This window comes from Dendrobates tinctorius, unplaced genomic scaffold (genome assembly GCF_039654945.1).
Source record: "Dendrobates tinctorius isolate UK_male_01 unplaced genomic scaffold, ASM3965494v1 ptg000123l, whole genome shotgun sequence".
In the NCBI taxonomy this organism is placed as follows: Eukaryota; Metazoa; Chordata; class Amphibia; order Anura; family Dendrobatidae; genus Dendrobates; species Dendrobates tinctorius.
The window spans coordinates 3,056,165-3,073,766 of NW_027361791.1; positions in this window are offsets into that span (position 1 = coordinate 3,056,165).

Consider the following 17,602-nt stretch of genomic DNA (forward strand, 5'->3'; position numbering starts at 1 on the left):
TGGGGGGTAGACTGTCATCCTTCTTCCCGGCATGGTCACAGATTACGAATAGTGACTGGGCGCATAAGGTAATATCCACTGGGCTTAGGTTGGAATTTACCCAGATCCCGCGGGACACCATTAAACTGACCCCCTTAAGATCTTCTCATCTCGAACAAGCGGCTTTAGAAGCGGAAGTCTTGAGCCTATGTCAGAAAAATGTCCTGGTAGAGGTTCCAGAGGCTGAAAGGGGAAGAGGGTTTTACTCTCCCCTGTTTCTAATCCAGAAACCTGATAACACATTCAGAACGATTATAAACCTTCGTTCCCTTAACGAGTTTTTGATTAATCATACATTCAAAATGGAGTCCATTAATACAACAATAAAAATATTGTTTAAAGGTTGTTTTATGGCAGTCATAGATTTGAAAGACGCGTACTATCATGTACCTATCCATACAGACTTCCAGCAGTTCCTGAGGGTGGCAGTTTCAGTAGAGGGCACAGTACGTCATTTTCAGTATAGAGCCCTTCCCTTTGGTCTCTCAGCAGCACCCAGGGTTTTTACAAAGTTAGTGGCCGAAGTTATGGCTCACTTACGAGAGGTTGACGTCTTAATCATTCCATATTTAGACGATTTCTTGATTGTAGGAAAATCGGTGGGTCATTGTAAATCCCAGATAGAAAAAGCTAGATCCAGGTTAGAAACCTGGGATGGATTTTAAACTACGAGAAATCCCGACTCCAGCCCTTAAAAATACAGAAATTATTAGGGTTGATACTAAATTCAGACACTCAGCGGTGCCTGCTACCACTAGATAAATTACAAAAGATACAGGAGCAGGTTCTTCGGGCAATGGATAATCCATCTGTGACCCTCAGACAGGCCATGTCCCTGTTAGGTTCTCTAACTTCATGCATCCCAGCAGTAAGGTGGGCACAGTTCCATACCAGAACCCTTCAAAACGACGTCTTGATTAATAGCAGGGCCCTTGGAGGCTCCTTACAGGGTCGGATGTGTCTAAGCCCCTCAACTGTTACATCACTGAGATGGTGGCTTGAGAGCGAGAACCTAGTGTCAGGGGTGCCCTGGATAACACAGATAACCTGTATTATAACCACAGACGGTTGGGGAGCCCATATGGGGGACGTAGTGGTACAGGGCCAGTGGGATTCTAATTCTGAAGTCTCATCCAACCAGAGAGAACTATTGGCGATAGAGCGGGCAGTCAAGAAACTCATTATCTACCTGCAGGGCCATCATGTGAGGATACACTCGGACAACCAGGTAGCGGTAGCATATGTCAACCACCAAGGTGGAACCCGCTCCAGCGCTCTGATGCAGATAACAGAACGGCTCCTCCAGATAGCAGAGAGAAATTGTCTATCTTTGACCGCGCTCCACATCAGCGGAAAGGACAATGTAAGAGCAGACTTTTTAAGCCGCAAGGCTCTAAGACAAGGAGAATGGGCTTTGAACAAAGATATTTACCGCCAGATTGTCTGCAGATGGGGCCAGCCAGAGGTAGACCTCTTTGCCACCAGAAAAAACAGAAAAGAAAGATTGTTCTGCTCTCTGAACCTCAGGGAAAATCCCCTGGCGGTGGATGCCCTACTGATAAGATGGGACTTTTCTCTGGCATACGCCTTCCCACCATTGAATCTTCTTCCTCTGGTAGTCAGGAAGATCAGAGAGGATCAGGCAAGAGTCATACTGATTGCCCCCTTTTGGCCCAGGAGGACCTGGTTCTCGTGGTTGAGGACCATGTCGATAGGCGATCCCTGGGTACTGCCGAACCTTCCGGATCTCCTCTACCAGGGGCCAGTCAGCCACCCACAAGTAGCGGGACTTCATTTGACGGCGTGGTATTTGAAAGGTCACTATTAAAAAATAGAGGGTTCTCCAAGAACTTAATTGACACCCTCCTAAGAAGCAGAAAATTAACCACCACTAATATCTATGCTAGGACCTGGAAACTCTTCCTGTCCACCTTTCACTTTGACATCAGAGATGGAATTCCCACAAAACATTCTGGAATTTCTCCAGAAAGGCTTCGAATTGGGTCTCTCCACAAGTACGCTAAAAGTACAAGTTTCAGCCTTAGGGGCCCTGTTTGCAGCTGATATTGCAAAAGATTATTGGGTAGCAAGGTTCATCAGAGCAGCGGCCAGATCGAGACCTATACACAAAGACAGATGCGTACCGTGGGACTTAAACTTAGTCCTTACAGCCATGACAGAAAGTCCGTTTGAACCTTTAGATTCCGCCTCACTAAAGATTATATCTCTTAAGACGGCATTCCTGGTAGCAATAACATCCGCGCGTAGGGTGAGCGATATACAGGCACTTTCCAGATTTCCTCCTTACACAGAGTTCTTACAGGATAGAGTAATCCTAAGGCCAGATCCAGCATACCTTCCCAAGGTAGCAACACAATTCCACAGGACACAGGAGATAGTTCTGCCTTCCTTCCTCCCTAACCCAACCAACCCTAAAGAGCAGAAACTCCAGGCGTTAGATATTAGAAGATGCTTACTGACATATTTAGCAGCCACGGATCCTTGGAAGAAGGAGAACGCATTATTCCTATCCTTCCAAGGTTCCAGGAAAGGATACAGAGTATCAAAATGCACATTAGCAAGGTGGATTAGGGAGGCTATCTCTCTTGCCTACACAGCAGGTGGTGGTCCGGCTCCACAGAACCTGAGGGCACATTCCACTCGGGCCATGGCATCATCCTGGGCGGAGAGATCTGGAGTATCAATTGATCAAATATGTAAGGCGGCCAACTGGTCATCTCCTTCCACCTTTTTTAACCACTATCGGTTAGACATGGGTGCCTCCTCAGACCTCACCTTCGGGCTAAGGGTGCTGCAGGCTGTAGTCCCTCCCTAAGTTAGTTTACATCTCTGTAATTCTCTCGTGGTGCTGTCATGGGAGTCCGAATAAAGTATTAAGTTACGTACCGGTAACGGTATTTTTCGGAGGCCCATGACCGCACCCTTAGTTCCCTCCCTTGTTCACATATAGGGGTGCACTCCTTAGAAGATTGTTCATAGAATCACCTTATGTGGGAGATGGTATGAAATAATTCTGTTAAATAGGGTAGATAGGTTGTATATATCATATGTTGTGTACTAACCATGGTAGCCTCTCAAGCTCTGTAATCCAACTGATGCGTGGGAGAGGTGCCGCCCTTTTGTATCTGTAGGTTTCCTGTTCCTATAGGGCGGATCCCCTCTCTCGTGGTGCTGTCATGGGCCTCCGAAAAATACCGTTACCGGTACGTAACTTAATACTTTTGTAACCTTAATACAGTCTTGTACTTAAGATCTATAAAATCTTATAAAACAGTGGCTGGACCGTAAATAAAAAGTACCTATTGTGTCCCCCTTTATCCTTATAGAGTGCACGTAGGGTCCTCACTCCTCCTGTAACTGTTGCGATGTGTTGCATTGTATTGTTTCTGTCCATGTCCCTACCTTATTGTAAAGTGCTTTGGAATATGTTGGTACTATATAAACAAAAATGATTCTAATCCTGCATTGCAATCTGTGCTGCTCGGTGCAGTCCCATACCGCCCCTGTACGTCATGATACTCTTGCCCATTTTTAGTCTATGGGTGCACAGTAACATGTATAGGTCATGCTTTCAGACCGCATAACTCTCTAATCTTGTTTCCAGGTATTTGCATTTGGGCAGAATTGCAGTAATTGTCTGGGAACTGGTGATAATCAAAGCACAATGGCTCCAAGAAGACTTGATATACTTTGTGGCAAGAAAATAACTGGCATTTGCTATGGCAGCGGCCCCCATGTACTGGTCTGTACTGAAGGTATGTAAAGTAATTTATTACCTTTCCTTCCTTTCTGTGCAGGTGTGGGGGGGTATCACCAACTATGCCAATGTCGGCTGCCTCATCCAATGTTTAACTATGGTCACCAGCAGGGGTGGGAGGGTAGATGTGGCTGCTGCAGCATGGAGTGATTCTTTCTCTTTTCCTGTACACATTTCGGCATTTCAGGAAGTAGTCGTCCCTTTATCAGATTTTAGATGTATTGCCATAAAAAGCACGAGTCCTATTGATATGAATCTTTTGGTGCTACAAATTCTTTGCGTTGACTGCATGCAGTGAAATCTGGTAGTGTTATGGAAGCTGCAACTCCCTTATAGGAGGAGATGGCAATAACCGTGGCTATGCTTTGAGCCTTCTGGTTGTATTTTGCCATCCTGCTATATCTGGGCCCCTAGCAGTATGTGAGCTCTCAAGCACACACCCTGCACGGAGAATGAGATCTGACTCTGCCCCAGTCTACACGGCCAAGGAAGCTGCATACATCGTACACCTGCCTGCTTCTTGTTTATACTTTTGAAACTTTTAATATGAATATACAAAAGTTAACAATAAGAATATTGAAACCTTTTTAATAGACCTAATTGAAATGTAATTTCTAGAATTGGGCATTTGCTGCAGTATTCACCCTCCCCAAAACAGCAGTTCCACCTTTCATTTTTCACAACACAAGCGATCTCCCAAGTAGTCACAGCTTCTAATGCTCCATTTTTGTAGTACAAACTGTCTTGAGTTATGAAACTTAATCTTGCCTTTTGTCTTGGTCTGTGCAGCTGTTAGTAATTCTACCCTTTTTTTATTGCTTTGTTTTCTAGATGGGGAGCTTTATGCTTGGGGGCACAATGGGTACAACCAGCTTGGGAATGGTAACACTGTCCAAGGTACCGTCCCTGTTGAGATCTGCGTTGAAGCGCTTACAAAAAAAGTGGTGCAAGTGGCGTGTGGCTCCCATCACTCAATGGCTTTAACATCCGATGGAGAGGTAATGTTTCATGGAGAAACACAGGCTCAAAGATTGCTAAACAAATTGCCTAAACTTGCTGAGCAGAATCCACACATTCAGTTTAAATGTCTTATTGATTTAGTGATCTGAAGACTTGTTAGTTCCTTTCACGTGTTGTGTTTGGGATATTCTTGCACACTTGCCAGACATGGCAGCGTAGGGTCACAAATGGAGAACTGCAGTTGTATATTTTATCTTGTAAGACTTAATTTGAGCCAGCGAATATGTTGATATAAGTGCAATGCATAGGTGAGTATTCACACTGGCCATGAGCAAATACCATGTAATGAGTAAATGGTAATGGTGCATGGGAACTTAACATTGTTTTGATTAAAAAAGCAAGCCATATCACGCCAAGGTGTACTTAACTCTCATAGTTCACATCACTTTGTCAGACAAATGGGTAATGGCAGAGCAGGACCTGGATCTCGACTGTTAGACACCTTCTGTTAACGCTAGGCAGGGTGGCCATCCCTTTAAAGAGGGAACCTGTCAGTAGTTGGGGCTGATGTAGATGAGGCAGTGGCCAGATCTTATAGCATTCTATAATGCTGCAGATAAGCCCCCGATCCAACCTTAAAGATAAACTTATTTCTCTTTATTATGCTCACCTGGGGGCGGTCCAGTCCGATGGGTGTCGTGCGTCCAGTGCCTCCCATCTTCTTGAGATGGCACCTTCCAGCTTGGTTCATGGCGCCCTGGCATCATCGCTCCTGCACAGGCATACTCATCTGCCCTGTTGAGGGCAGAGCAAAGTACTGCAGTGCGTGGTGCCAGGAAAGGTCAAAGAGGAATGGCGCCTGCACGCTTGAGTACTTTGCTCTGCCCTCAACAGGGCATAGAAGTACACCTGCACTGGAGCACAATGCTGGGGAGCCATGAACCAAGCAGGAAGGCAGCATTGCAAGAAGATGGGAGGCACCAGACCTGTGACACTCATCGGACTGCATCGCCCCACCCCGGGTGAGTATAACTTATTTTTCTTATCTTTCAGGTCGGACCAGGGGCTTATGTGCAGCATTATAGAATGCTGTAGAGAAGCCCTGAAAAGCAGTGGCCGCATATATCGGCCGGAAGTGCTGACAGGTTCCCATTAACCAGCTTTTCTTGCTTTCTCTCTGAAGGTGTTACTTGAAATTTAAAGCAATTGCGCTTGAAAATTTACCAAAATTGTGTAACTTGAACAGTGCAAATTTACACTAGACAGCCGTAAAATGCACCAGGCATATTTTGGGTGCAGATTAGTATATGTGCTGCGCTGTGCAGTCTTTTGAGGATGATCTTTCGATTGTCATGTTTGTCTTTTCACCACTTAGGTGTTTGCCTGGGGATACAATAACTGTGGACAAATTGGTTCTGGCACCACAGCGAACCAGCCAACTCCTCGCCGAGTGTGTGCACAGCCTAAAGAGGGCTTGGGAGGTCTCTGTGGCGGTTATGAAGACAAACATAGCCGCCACATCGGTTGCCAGATCAATGCATCTATGGATCGACAGAGCACCAATTAAAAGCGAAAACCCCTAGAGGTGGGATCTTAGAGGGCCTTCCCCTGTTGAGAATTGCAACCGGATTCCTGGCGGATGCTTCAGCTGATTGGTGCGTCGAGGCCAGGAATAATTCTTTATCCAATGCGGCTCGCCAAGCCATATAGATGAAGACCTGGTCAGGGGATTACCAGCTGAAAAATAAGTTGTGCGATACCTTTCTCAGGTGGAAAGGTATTAGTACTGGGCTTAGATAAAATACTGGAGAAGGGTTCCCCGAGGAAAAAACAAGATATTTTCCCTTCTGAGATCCCGTCCTTCCCAAAGGCAGGAGTATAGAGGGAAAGGGAGATCAGCTTGCTGGGAATACCTGAAGGGGGGGGGGGGGGGGATATAGGGGGGCCCCCCCCTTCTCGCTCCAGACCAAGTTCCAGGAGCAGGAGACAATGACTTCATACCAGTAGGGGGTCGCCTCAAACACTTCTCGGAGGCATGGGGGCTCATTTCCCAGAACCAGTGGATCCAGAATAGCTTCCCAGGGCTATACCCTTGAATTCACAAAGCCCCCCCCCCCAGCACGGTTTGTAGTTACAAATCCCCAGTCCAAAACCCTTATAGACCCTATATGGGCAGATGTAAAAGATCTGCTAAGATCAGAAGTAGTGGTTCAGGTTCCAGAAGCAGAGAGGTCAGGGCCACTTCAACTCTCTTCACAGTAAAAAAAAAAAAAAAAACCCCTTCGGGGTAGAGTCAGACCATTATAAATTTAAAATCCCTAAACCAATGGTGGACCAGTCACAAGAACATCAGCCAGGGGGTGCCTTGGATCATATCGCCATGCGTGACTAGCATCCTGGATGCCAGCAGGAAAGGATGGGAGGCCTATCTGGAAGGAAGGTACCTTCAAGGAACATGGCCCAGAAACATCAGTTCACAGTCCTCAAACTACAGAAAGCTACGAGCAGTTTGGCTAAAACTAAGCCGGTCGAGTCTACAAGGCCAACATATAAAGGTCATGTCAGACGCGTAACCACAGTATCTTTCCTACTCCACCAGGAGGGCCCAAGACATGGAAAGCTTCAGGACCTGACGGCCCGCATCTTCACATGGGCGAAGAACAATGTTCGCTCCATATCAGCGGTACACCTACAAGGCTCCATGAACAACATAGCCGACTATTTGAGCAGACCAGAAGTCCGAGCCACCGAGTGGGAATTGAAAAAGGAGATATTCATAGACTTGTGCCATCAGTGGGGAACCCCCCCCCCCCAGCTGGACCTTCTTTACGACAAAAAAGAACATCAAGCTACAGAGATTCTTCTCCCTCAATCCAGCGGACCATCCAGAAGGGGTCGACGCCTTGAATCAGAGATGGGAAGGGGGACTGCTTTACGGCTCCCCCCCCCCCCCCCCCCATTGCTATAATACCGAGAGTCCTCAAAGAGCCAGGAGGAAGGAGCATGGGTAATGCTAGTGGTACCCTTCTGGCCCAGGCGAAGTTGGTTCCCCCTCCTGGAGAAGATGGCTCAGGAGGTCTCGCACCATCTACCAACAGCAGACGACCTGCTTTTCCAGGGCCCAGTTCTGCACCCAGATCAGGAAAACCTACAGTTGGCAGCAGGGATCCTGAGAGGGAGATCCTAAAATCCAGAGGCCTCTGACAGTGATCTCAATGATGCAGGCCAGCCGTAAGCCCGTTACGAGTGCAATCTATCGTAAGATTCGGAGGAAGTTCTTGCTCAGGTGGTAGGTCCATGGGGGTACTAGCTTGCCCAGATATCCCACAAATCCTTGACTTCCTCCAGGCAGTATTTAATAAAGGTCTGAGTCCAAGCACACTGAAAGTTCAGATAGCAGCTTTAAGTACTTTCTTTGATTTCTCCTTGGCCTCTCATCCATGGATAGCGTGTTTTGCAAAGTCCATCCAGAGATTGAGGCCCCTTTAAGGAAAACAGTTCCCCTGTGGGACCTAAATCTGGTACTTAACACTCTATGCAGAACCCCCTTACAAGCCAACATCTGAGATGGGCGTCATAAAGCTTACACAAACGTCATGTATTTTTTTTTTTTTTTGTAACCATCTCCTCAGCCAAATGGCTGGTTGAGATTCAGGCTCTGTCAGTCCAGAACCCCTACACTCAAATTTTTGAGGACCGCATAATAAAACTAAACCCAGGATTCCTCCCTAATATAGTATCTCCCCAGAATCTAAACCAGGAGATGGTCCTACCCTCATTCTGCCCATCCCCGAAAAACAAAGATTCTTTCACTCTTTGGGCGTCAAACGAGCGATCACGCGCTACTTAGAGGCTACCCGAGAGTGGCGACAGGACACACAATTTTGTCCAATACAAGGGGTAGAAATAAGGGTAAAGGAGCATCTAGCAGGATGGATAATGTCAACTATCTCCTCAGCAGACGAGGCTGAGGGATTACCTATACCAGAAGGGCTTAGAGTGCATTCCACTAGGGTGATGGTGTCGAGGTAGCTATTTAGGGAGGGCTAAATTAACCCTTCACGGTTGAGCCAGTGATGTCCAAATTATTCCAGTGTTGCTAGAAACTCAAATGACCACACGGAGACTGGGGTCTCTGTACGGGAGGATCGAGGCAGATCACTAAGCCCCTTTATTTTAGTCACATCTTTTATAATCTTTTGCTTAATTATGCAAAGTTCTCGAGTACCAATATCATCATTTCACTTTGTAAGCCAATAATATTGCAAGAAAACCGGAAACTACATATATGTCCGTATCCAAATAGATAGTATAATGACATATTCTTCAGAGTTTTACACTCCCGCCTCCCTTATCTTTGTACCTGATGAGAACAGTCTGGTTTCATGACAGCCCATGCCAATTATAAAAATTTATCTTACAGCAACAAAAACGGAGAAACGAAACCTTCAGAGAATGGCTAAAACGAAACTTCAACTCTGATTTTAGTATTAACCCTTCACAATGTCAATGTCATGGGCAGAGAGGGCAGAAGCCTCAGTAGAGCAAATATGCAGGACCGCCACCTGGTCTACTCTAAACACTTTCTGTAGACACTATAAATTGGACACGTTAGCAGCTAGCCAGACAGACCTTTGGTTGTAAAGTGCTACAAGCAGTGGTCCCACCCAAAGCAATTCCTACTTTGGTATTCTCCATGGTGCGGTCAGGAGGAACTTCCTGGAAAACTGAGATTAGACCTACCGGTAATATTTCCATCAGTCATCCTGACAGCACTGGTAGTTCCCTCCTGAAGATTTGTATTTGTAATGATTTGCTTGTACAAAATCTCAATAAATTGCATCCATACTGGTGTGGTACTTGAAAAAATCACTGGAGTGTGGAAGTGGGAGGGGACCTTTTAACCTCTTGTGCATTTCCTGTCCCTGTAAGGATGAAGGAAGGACAACCTCCATGGTGCTGTCAGGATGGACTACTGGAAATAACATTACCGGTAGGTCTAATCTCCATTTTTGGTCAAAGCATAAAGCTATCCCACCGTGACAAGACGTACCCCATCGGGACAGACCTAAACTGTCATGTTAAAACCTACTTGGTGTGAATAGTGTAAGTTGCTGTGTCTCAACTGGACACCCAGCTATGGAGGGACTATACAACAAATCAGGATACAAATCCAGCTCACCAGATACGGCATTCCAACATCGGAGCACGAGACCGCTGTGTCAAAGCGCACAATCCAAGGCAATGAGAAAAAACTTTGTCCAGCTCCACGATGTAGTGAAAAATATTCTTTATTCACTCAATAGAAATGAGGTTTAAAAGCCAGCATGAGTTAACAGGCATGCGATCGATCTACGCGTTTCGAGTGGCTAGGCACTCTTAATCATGATACGCAGCTTTGTCCATGGGTAGATCTTATATACTCTATCCGGTCTACACACCGGTTAAATAATTAAAACAAATATAAAACAAATAGTTTTCTCTCTAACAATCACAATTACATATAACAATTTGATTCATTAAGATACAATATTATCGCCTTTAGTAGTATTTTATCTTTATTTTATTTCTTAATTTTTATTCATTATTCTCTTGTTATCCATGCAAAAATGAAGCAAACTTCTGAAATAGAAGAAAAACATAACAGATCTCAATGTTGCAACCATTCACAACAGTAAAATTCACATAGATACAATTTTTCAAAATGCATGCGGTTTTCAATTACATGTCAACTTTTTATTTTTTGCGCAATGTTAATTTTAGCACAACAGAACATTTTTTAGTATAGACATGTATACAAAGAAGGGGGAGAAGAAGAAAAAAAAACTTTTTGAAAAAAAAAAAATGTTAAAATTGAAAATTTTTTTTCAGGGATTATTTCAATTAGCGCACCAAATGTGCACACAGCCATAATACGTTCGTTTAAAGGGGAAATAAAAAAACTCCAATTTGCACTGTTCTAAAGAATTTTTTTCAGTGTATATGATTTTTTGGGTTATATGCACAGCCAAAAAACATTTAATTCTTTTATTCCCCATCATACACCAATCATAAAAATCCGTTCTGATGCATTTATTGAAAAGTCGTTATCATAAACTTTTTTTTGTTATATTTAATTTTTAGTTTATATCTGGGAAAAAAAAACAAAACTTCATGCACTGAAAAAAACCGTTCTAATGCATATATAGAGAGATTGTCATACACTTTCCCAAATAAATGAAGTATTTCTTAAGTAACTGTACAACATAAAACTATGTTGAATATTTTGGTTTTTATATTTTAAACATGCAGATTCGAAAAACTGCATGAAAATACAGTTCTGTGCACAAAAAATACCCCATGAAAAACCTAGCAAAAAAACTCTGCCATATTTCCACATATTTTAGTATATGTTTAATCAGAACATGAAGATTCATTATAAATGTGATAAGATAGATGTTTCAAAGAGGAAAGGGTTAATAAGTGCTAGTCTAATAAAAGAGCATGGTGTCTTTTCTTTTATTCAAGCCTCGTGGCATACTAGTGTTTAATTTGAACATCCACCACGCCTCCCTATTCCTAAGCACAGGTTCTAAGTCCCCACCTCTGATCCGACTGTGGACTTTCTCAATCCCATATACTTTTAATGAGTCCAGTTTTTTACTATGAGTCTCAATAAAATGTCGGGAGAGCTGTGATATGTTTCTATTCATATTAGCATTCTCTATATCAAGAATGTGCTCTCTAATCCTAGTTTTTAACGTGCGTTTTGTGCTACCCACATATTTTAGTCGGCAAGAAGTACATTCCATGATATAAACTACATTTTTGGTGTTGCAGTTTATAAAATCTTTGATGTCAAATAGGTTACTGTCATCAAAATCTCCAAATTTATCACACCTTTTGGTATAGGTACACATCTTGCACTGACTAGCAGCACATTTGAAAAAGCCTCTAGTTTTCAACCCTTTCCTCTTTGAAACATCTATCTTATCACATTTATAATGAATCTTCATGTTCTGATTAAACATATACTAAAATATGTGGAAATATGGCAGAGTTTTTTTGCTAGGTTTTTCATGGGGTATTTTTTGTGCACAGAACTGTATTTTCATGCCGTTTTTCGAATCTGCATGTTTAACCCCTTAATGACCGCCGATACGCCTTTTAACGGCGGTAATTGAGGGTACTAAGGGTGGTTTCACATTAGCGCTTTTTAAGCGCACGCACGGCCGGGGGTAGCTCCGCCCCCGAGCCGGCTCTCTGCCCGGCGTGCCCGCCCCTTGCTTGTAGCGCCGCCTCCTAGCGCACAGCGGCGCCTGCGATCGGCGCACCCTATCTTTAGCATAGGGTGCGCAGATCGTGCGCAGGCCGTGCGCTAGTTGCGCTTTGACCTGCGCTGCGCACTTTTGACGATGCGCCGTGCGCGGCAAAATCCGAAAAGTTTGATTTTGGCGCGCACGGCGCACCGTCAAAAGTGCGCAGTGCTGGTCAAAGCGCAACTAGCGCACGATCTGCGCACCCTATGCTAAAGATGGGGTGCGCCACTAGGAGGCGGCGCTACAAGCAAGGGGCGGGCACGCCGGGCAGAGAGCCGGCTCGGGGGCGGAGCTACCCCCGGCCGTGTGTGCGCTTAAAAAGCGCTAATGTGAAACCGCCCTAAAACCACAGCGCCGTTAATTCACGGCGCTGTGATTTAAGTGAATAGCGCCCCCCCAGTGTCGGATTTTCTCCGGGGTCTCGGCTGCCAGGGGTAGCCGAGACCCCAGAGAACATGAATCGGTCGGTTTTTACCGACCCCCGCTTTTGCGATCGCCGTTATTAACCCTATAACGGCGACCGCAAAAAAAGCTGCGATTTTACATTTAATTTCTCTCTCCTCTGATGTGATCGCACATCAGAGGAGAGAGAAATAGGGTCCCCGGTACCCCTCCGTGGCCCTCCGTCCCCTCCCGGTGGTCCCACGTCCCGCCGGCATCCTCCGATGGGCGCCGCCATCTTGAAAATGGCGGGCGCATGCGCAGTGCGCCCGCCGGGAATCTGCCGGCTCCGGCTGGCAGATTCCATTCATTATTTTGATCACTATGATAAACGATCATAGTGATCAAAATAAAAAAAATAGTACATAACCCCCCCATTTATCACTCCCTTATATAGGCCAATATAATGGAATTAAGAAAATATTTTTTTTTTTTTTCAGTTAGGGTTGGGCTAGGGTTAGGGTTAGGGTTGGGCTAGGGCTAGGGTTAGGGCTCGGGTCCCGACTAGGGTTAGGGCGAACTAGAATTAGGGTTAGGGGTGTGTTGGGGTTAGGGTTGGAGCAAGAATTGAGGGGTTTCCACTATTTTTGCCAACTTTGGGGGTCTAAAAATTGGGGTCTAAAAAATAACTTTTGTGGAAATAAAAAAAGACTTTTTATTTTCACGGCTCTGCGTTTATAAACTTTTGTGAAGCGATTGGGGGTTCAAAGTGCTCACCACACATCTAGATAAGTTCATTAGGGGGTCTAATTTCCAAAATGGGGTCACTTGTGGGGGGTTTCCACTGTTTAGGCCCATCAGGGGCTCTGCAAGCGCAACATGATGCCCGCAGACCATTCCATCAAAGTCTGCATTCCAAAATGGCACTCCTTCCCTTCCGAGCTCTCCCATGCGCACAAACAGTGGTTCCCCCCCACATATGGGGTATCGGCGTACTCAGGACAAATCGCATAACAACTGTGCGGGTATGATTTCTCCTGTTACGCTTGTAAAAATAAAAATTTGGGGGCGAAAAGATCTTTTTTGTGGAAAAAAAATGGATTTTTTATTTTTACGGCTCTACGTTATAAACTTCTGTGAAGCCCTTGGGGGTTCAAAGTGCTCACCACACATCTAGATAAGTTCCTTAATGGGTCTAGTTTCCAAAATGGGGTCACTTGTTGGAGGTTTCCACTGTTTAGGCACATTAAGGGCTCTCCGAACGCAACATGGCATCCGATCTCAATTCCAGCCAATTCTGCGTTGAAAAAGTCAAACGGCGCTCCATCCCTTGCGAGCTCTGCCGTGTGCTGAAATAGTGGTTTACCCCCACATATAGGGTATCGGCGTATTCAGGAGAAATTGTACAACAAATTTTGTGGTTGATTTTCTCTTTTAACACTTGTGAAAATAAAAAAAATTGGTTCTGAAGTAAATTTTTTGCAAAAAAAAAGTTAAATAATTTTTTCCTTCCACATTGCTTTAGTTCCTGTGAAGCACTTAAAGGGTTAATAAACTTCTTGAATGTGGTTTTGAGCACATGAGGGGTCTAATGTTTAGAATGGTGCCACTTTTGGTTATTTTCTGTCATGTGCACCCCTCAAAATGACTTTAAATATGATGTGGTCCCTAAAAAAAAAAAAAAATGGTTTTGGAAATTTTGTTGTAAAAATGAGAAATCGCTGGTCAACTTTTAACCCTTATAACTTCCTAACAAAAAAATTTTGCTTCCAAAATTGTGCTGATGTAAAGTAGACATGTGGGAAATGTTATTTATTAAGAAATTTGTGTGACACATCTCTCTGATTTGAGGGCATAAAAATTTAAAGTTTTAAAATTGCAAAATTTTCGCCATATTTCCATTTTTTTCATAAATAAACACAAGACTTATCGAAGAAATTTTACCACTAATATGAAGTACAATATGTCACGAAAAAACAGTCTTAGAATCAGCGGGATCCATTAAAGCGTTCCAGAGTTATAACCTCATAAAGGGACAGTGGTCAGAATTGTAAAAATTGGCCTAGTCATTAAGCTGCAAACTGGCTCTGTCGCTAAGGGGTTAAAATATAAAAACCAAAATATTCGACAGTTTTATGTTGTACAGTTACTTAAGAAATATTTCATTTATTTGGGAAAGTGTATGACAATTATCTTTCTATATAAGCATTAGAACAGTTTTTTTTTCAGTACATGAAGTTTTTTTTGTTTTTTTTTTTTCCAGATATAAACTAAAAATTAAATAGAACAAAAAAAAGTTTATGAAAACGACTTTTCATTAAATGCATCAGAACGGATTTTTATGATTGGTGTATGATGGGGTAATAAAAGAATTAAATGTTTTTTGGCTGTGCATATAACCAAAAAAATCATATACCCTGAAAAAATTTTTTTTTCAATTTTAAATTTTTTTTTTTTTTTTTTCTCCCCCTTCTTTGTATACATGTGTATACTAAAAAATGTTCTGTTGTGCTAAAATTAACATTGCACAAAAAAGAAATAAAAACTTGACATGTAATTGAAAACCGCATGCATTTTGAAAAAAATTGTATCTATGTGAATTTTACTGTTGTGAATGGTTGCAACATTGAGATCTGTTATGTTTTTCTTCTATTTCAGAAGTTTGCTTCATCTTTTCATGGATAATAACAAGAGAATAATGAATAAAAATTATGAAATAAAATACTACTAAAGGCGATAATATTGTATCTTAATGAATCAAATTGTTATATGTAATTGTGATTGTTGGAGAGAAAACTATTTGTTTTAATTAATTATTTAACCGGTGTGTAGACCGGATAGAGTATATAAGATCTACCCATGGACAAAGCTGCGTATCATGATTAAGAGTGCCTAGCAACTCGAAACGCGTAGATCGATCGCATGCCTTGTAACTCATGCTGGCTTTTAAACCTCATTTCTATTGAGTGAATAAAGAATATTTTTCACTACATCGTGGAGCTGGACAAAGTTTTTTCTCATTGCCAGGGACTGTACAAACCCTGGCAAAAAATTATGGAATCACTGGCCTTGAGGATGTTCATTCAGTTTAATTTTGTAGAAAAAAAACAGATCAGACATGGCACAAAACTAATGGCAACTTTCTGGCTTTAAGAAACACTAAAAGAAATCAAGAACAAAAAATGTAGTCTGTAATGGTTACTTTTTTTAAACCAAGCATAGGGAAAAAATCATGGAATCCACTCAATTCTGAAATAAAAAAATATGGAATCATGGAAAACAATCCAACAAAAAACACTCCAACACATCACTAGTATTTTGTTGCACTACCTCTGGCTTTTATAACAGCTTGCAGTCTCTAAGGCATGGACTTAATGAATGTCAAACAGTACTCTTCATCAATCTGGCTCCAACTTTCTCTGATTGCTGTTGCCAGATCAGCTTTGCAGGTTGGAGCCTTGTCATGGACCATTTTCTTCAACTTCCACCAAAGATTTTCTATTGGATTGAGAGCTGGACTATTTGCAGGCCATGACTTTGACCTTGTGTCTTTTTCAAGGAATGTTTGCACAGTTCCTGCTCTATGGCAGGATGCATTATCTTGAAAAATAATTTCATCATCCCCAAACATCCTTTCAATTGATGGGATGATAAGCAAAGTGTCCAAAATATCAACATAAACTTGTGCATTTATTGATGTAATGACAGCCATCTCCCCATTGCCTTTACCTGACATGCAACCCCAAACAAAAGTTCCAGCATCACCTTGCAGAATGCAGATTTGTGATTCATCACTGAATATGACTTTCATCCACAGTCCACGATTGCTTTTCCTTAGCCCATTGTAACCTTGTTTTTTTTTCTGTTAAGGTGTTAATGATGGCTTTTGTTTAGCTTTTCTGTATGTAAATCCCATTTCCTTTAGGCGGTTTCTTAGTTTGGTCAGACATTGACGCCAGTTTCCTCCCATTCGTTTCTCATTTATTTTGTGAATTTCCTGTTTTGGAGACCTATTGCTTTAACCCCTTAACGACCAAGCCATTTTATAGGTAAAAGACCAGGCCTTAATTGTGAAATCAGACCACTGTCATTTATGTGCTTATAACTCTACAACACTTTAACGGATCCTGCCGATTCTGAGACTGTCTTTTTTTTTTTTCGTGACATGTTAGTGCACCCTTCAAGGTGTTCAAAAAACAAATTCAAGAAGTGTATTAGCCCTTTAGGTACTTCACAAGAATTGAAGCAATGTGGAAGGAAAAAAATGAACATTTAAATCTTTTTTCCCCCAAAATTTATCTTTGGACACCGTTTTTTTTTCTTACTTTTTTTGTCAAGGGTTTCAGGACAAAATAAATCACAATATTGGTTGTGCAATTTCTCCTGAGTACACAGATACCCCATGTGTGTAGAGCAGTGCTCAGAAGGGAAGGAGCATCGTTTGAGATTTTGAATGTCAAATTGGCTGGAATCGAGAGCGGATGCCATTTTGCGTTTGGAGAGCCCCTGATGTACCTAAACAGTGGAAACCCCCCACAAATGACACCAGTTTGGAAACTAGACCCCCCCCCCCCCCCCCCCAAGGAACTTATCTAGATGTGTGGTGAGCACTTTGAACCCCCAATGGCTTCACAGAAGTTTATAATGCCCGGGCATGAAAATAAAAAAAATCGTATTTTTTCCACAAACATGATCTTTTAGTCACCAATTTTTTTTTTTTTTTTATTTTCCCAAGGGTACCAGGAGAAATTGGACCCCAAAAGTTGTCCAATTTGTACTGAGTACACTGACATCCCATATGTGGGAGAAAACTACTGTATGGGCACACGTCGGGGCTCGGAAGGGAAGTAGTGACGTTTTGGAATGCAGACTTTGATGGAATGGTCTGCGGGTGTCATGTTGCCTTTGGAGAGCCCCTTATGTACCTAAACAGTGGAAACCCCCCACAAGTGACCCCATTTTGGAAACTAGACCCCCTAAGGAACTTATCTAGATGTGTGGTGAGCACTTTGAACCCCCAAGTGCTTCACAGAAGTTTATAACGCCCGGGCGTGAAAATAAAAAAATCATATTTTTCCACAAAAATGATATTTTTGCCCCCAATTGTTTATTTTCCTAAGGGTAACAGGAGAAATTGGACCCCAAA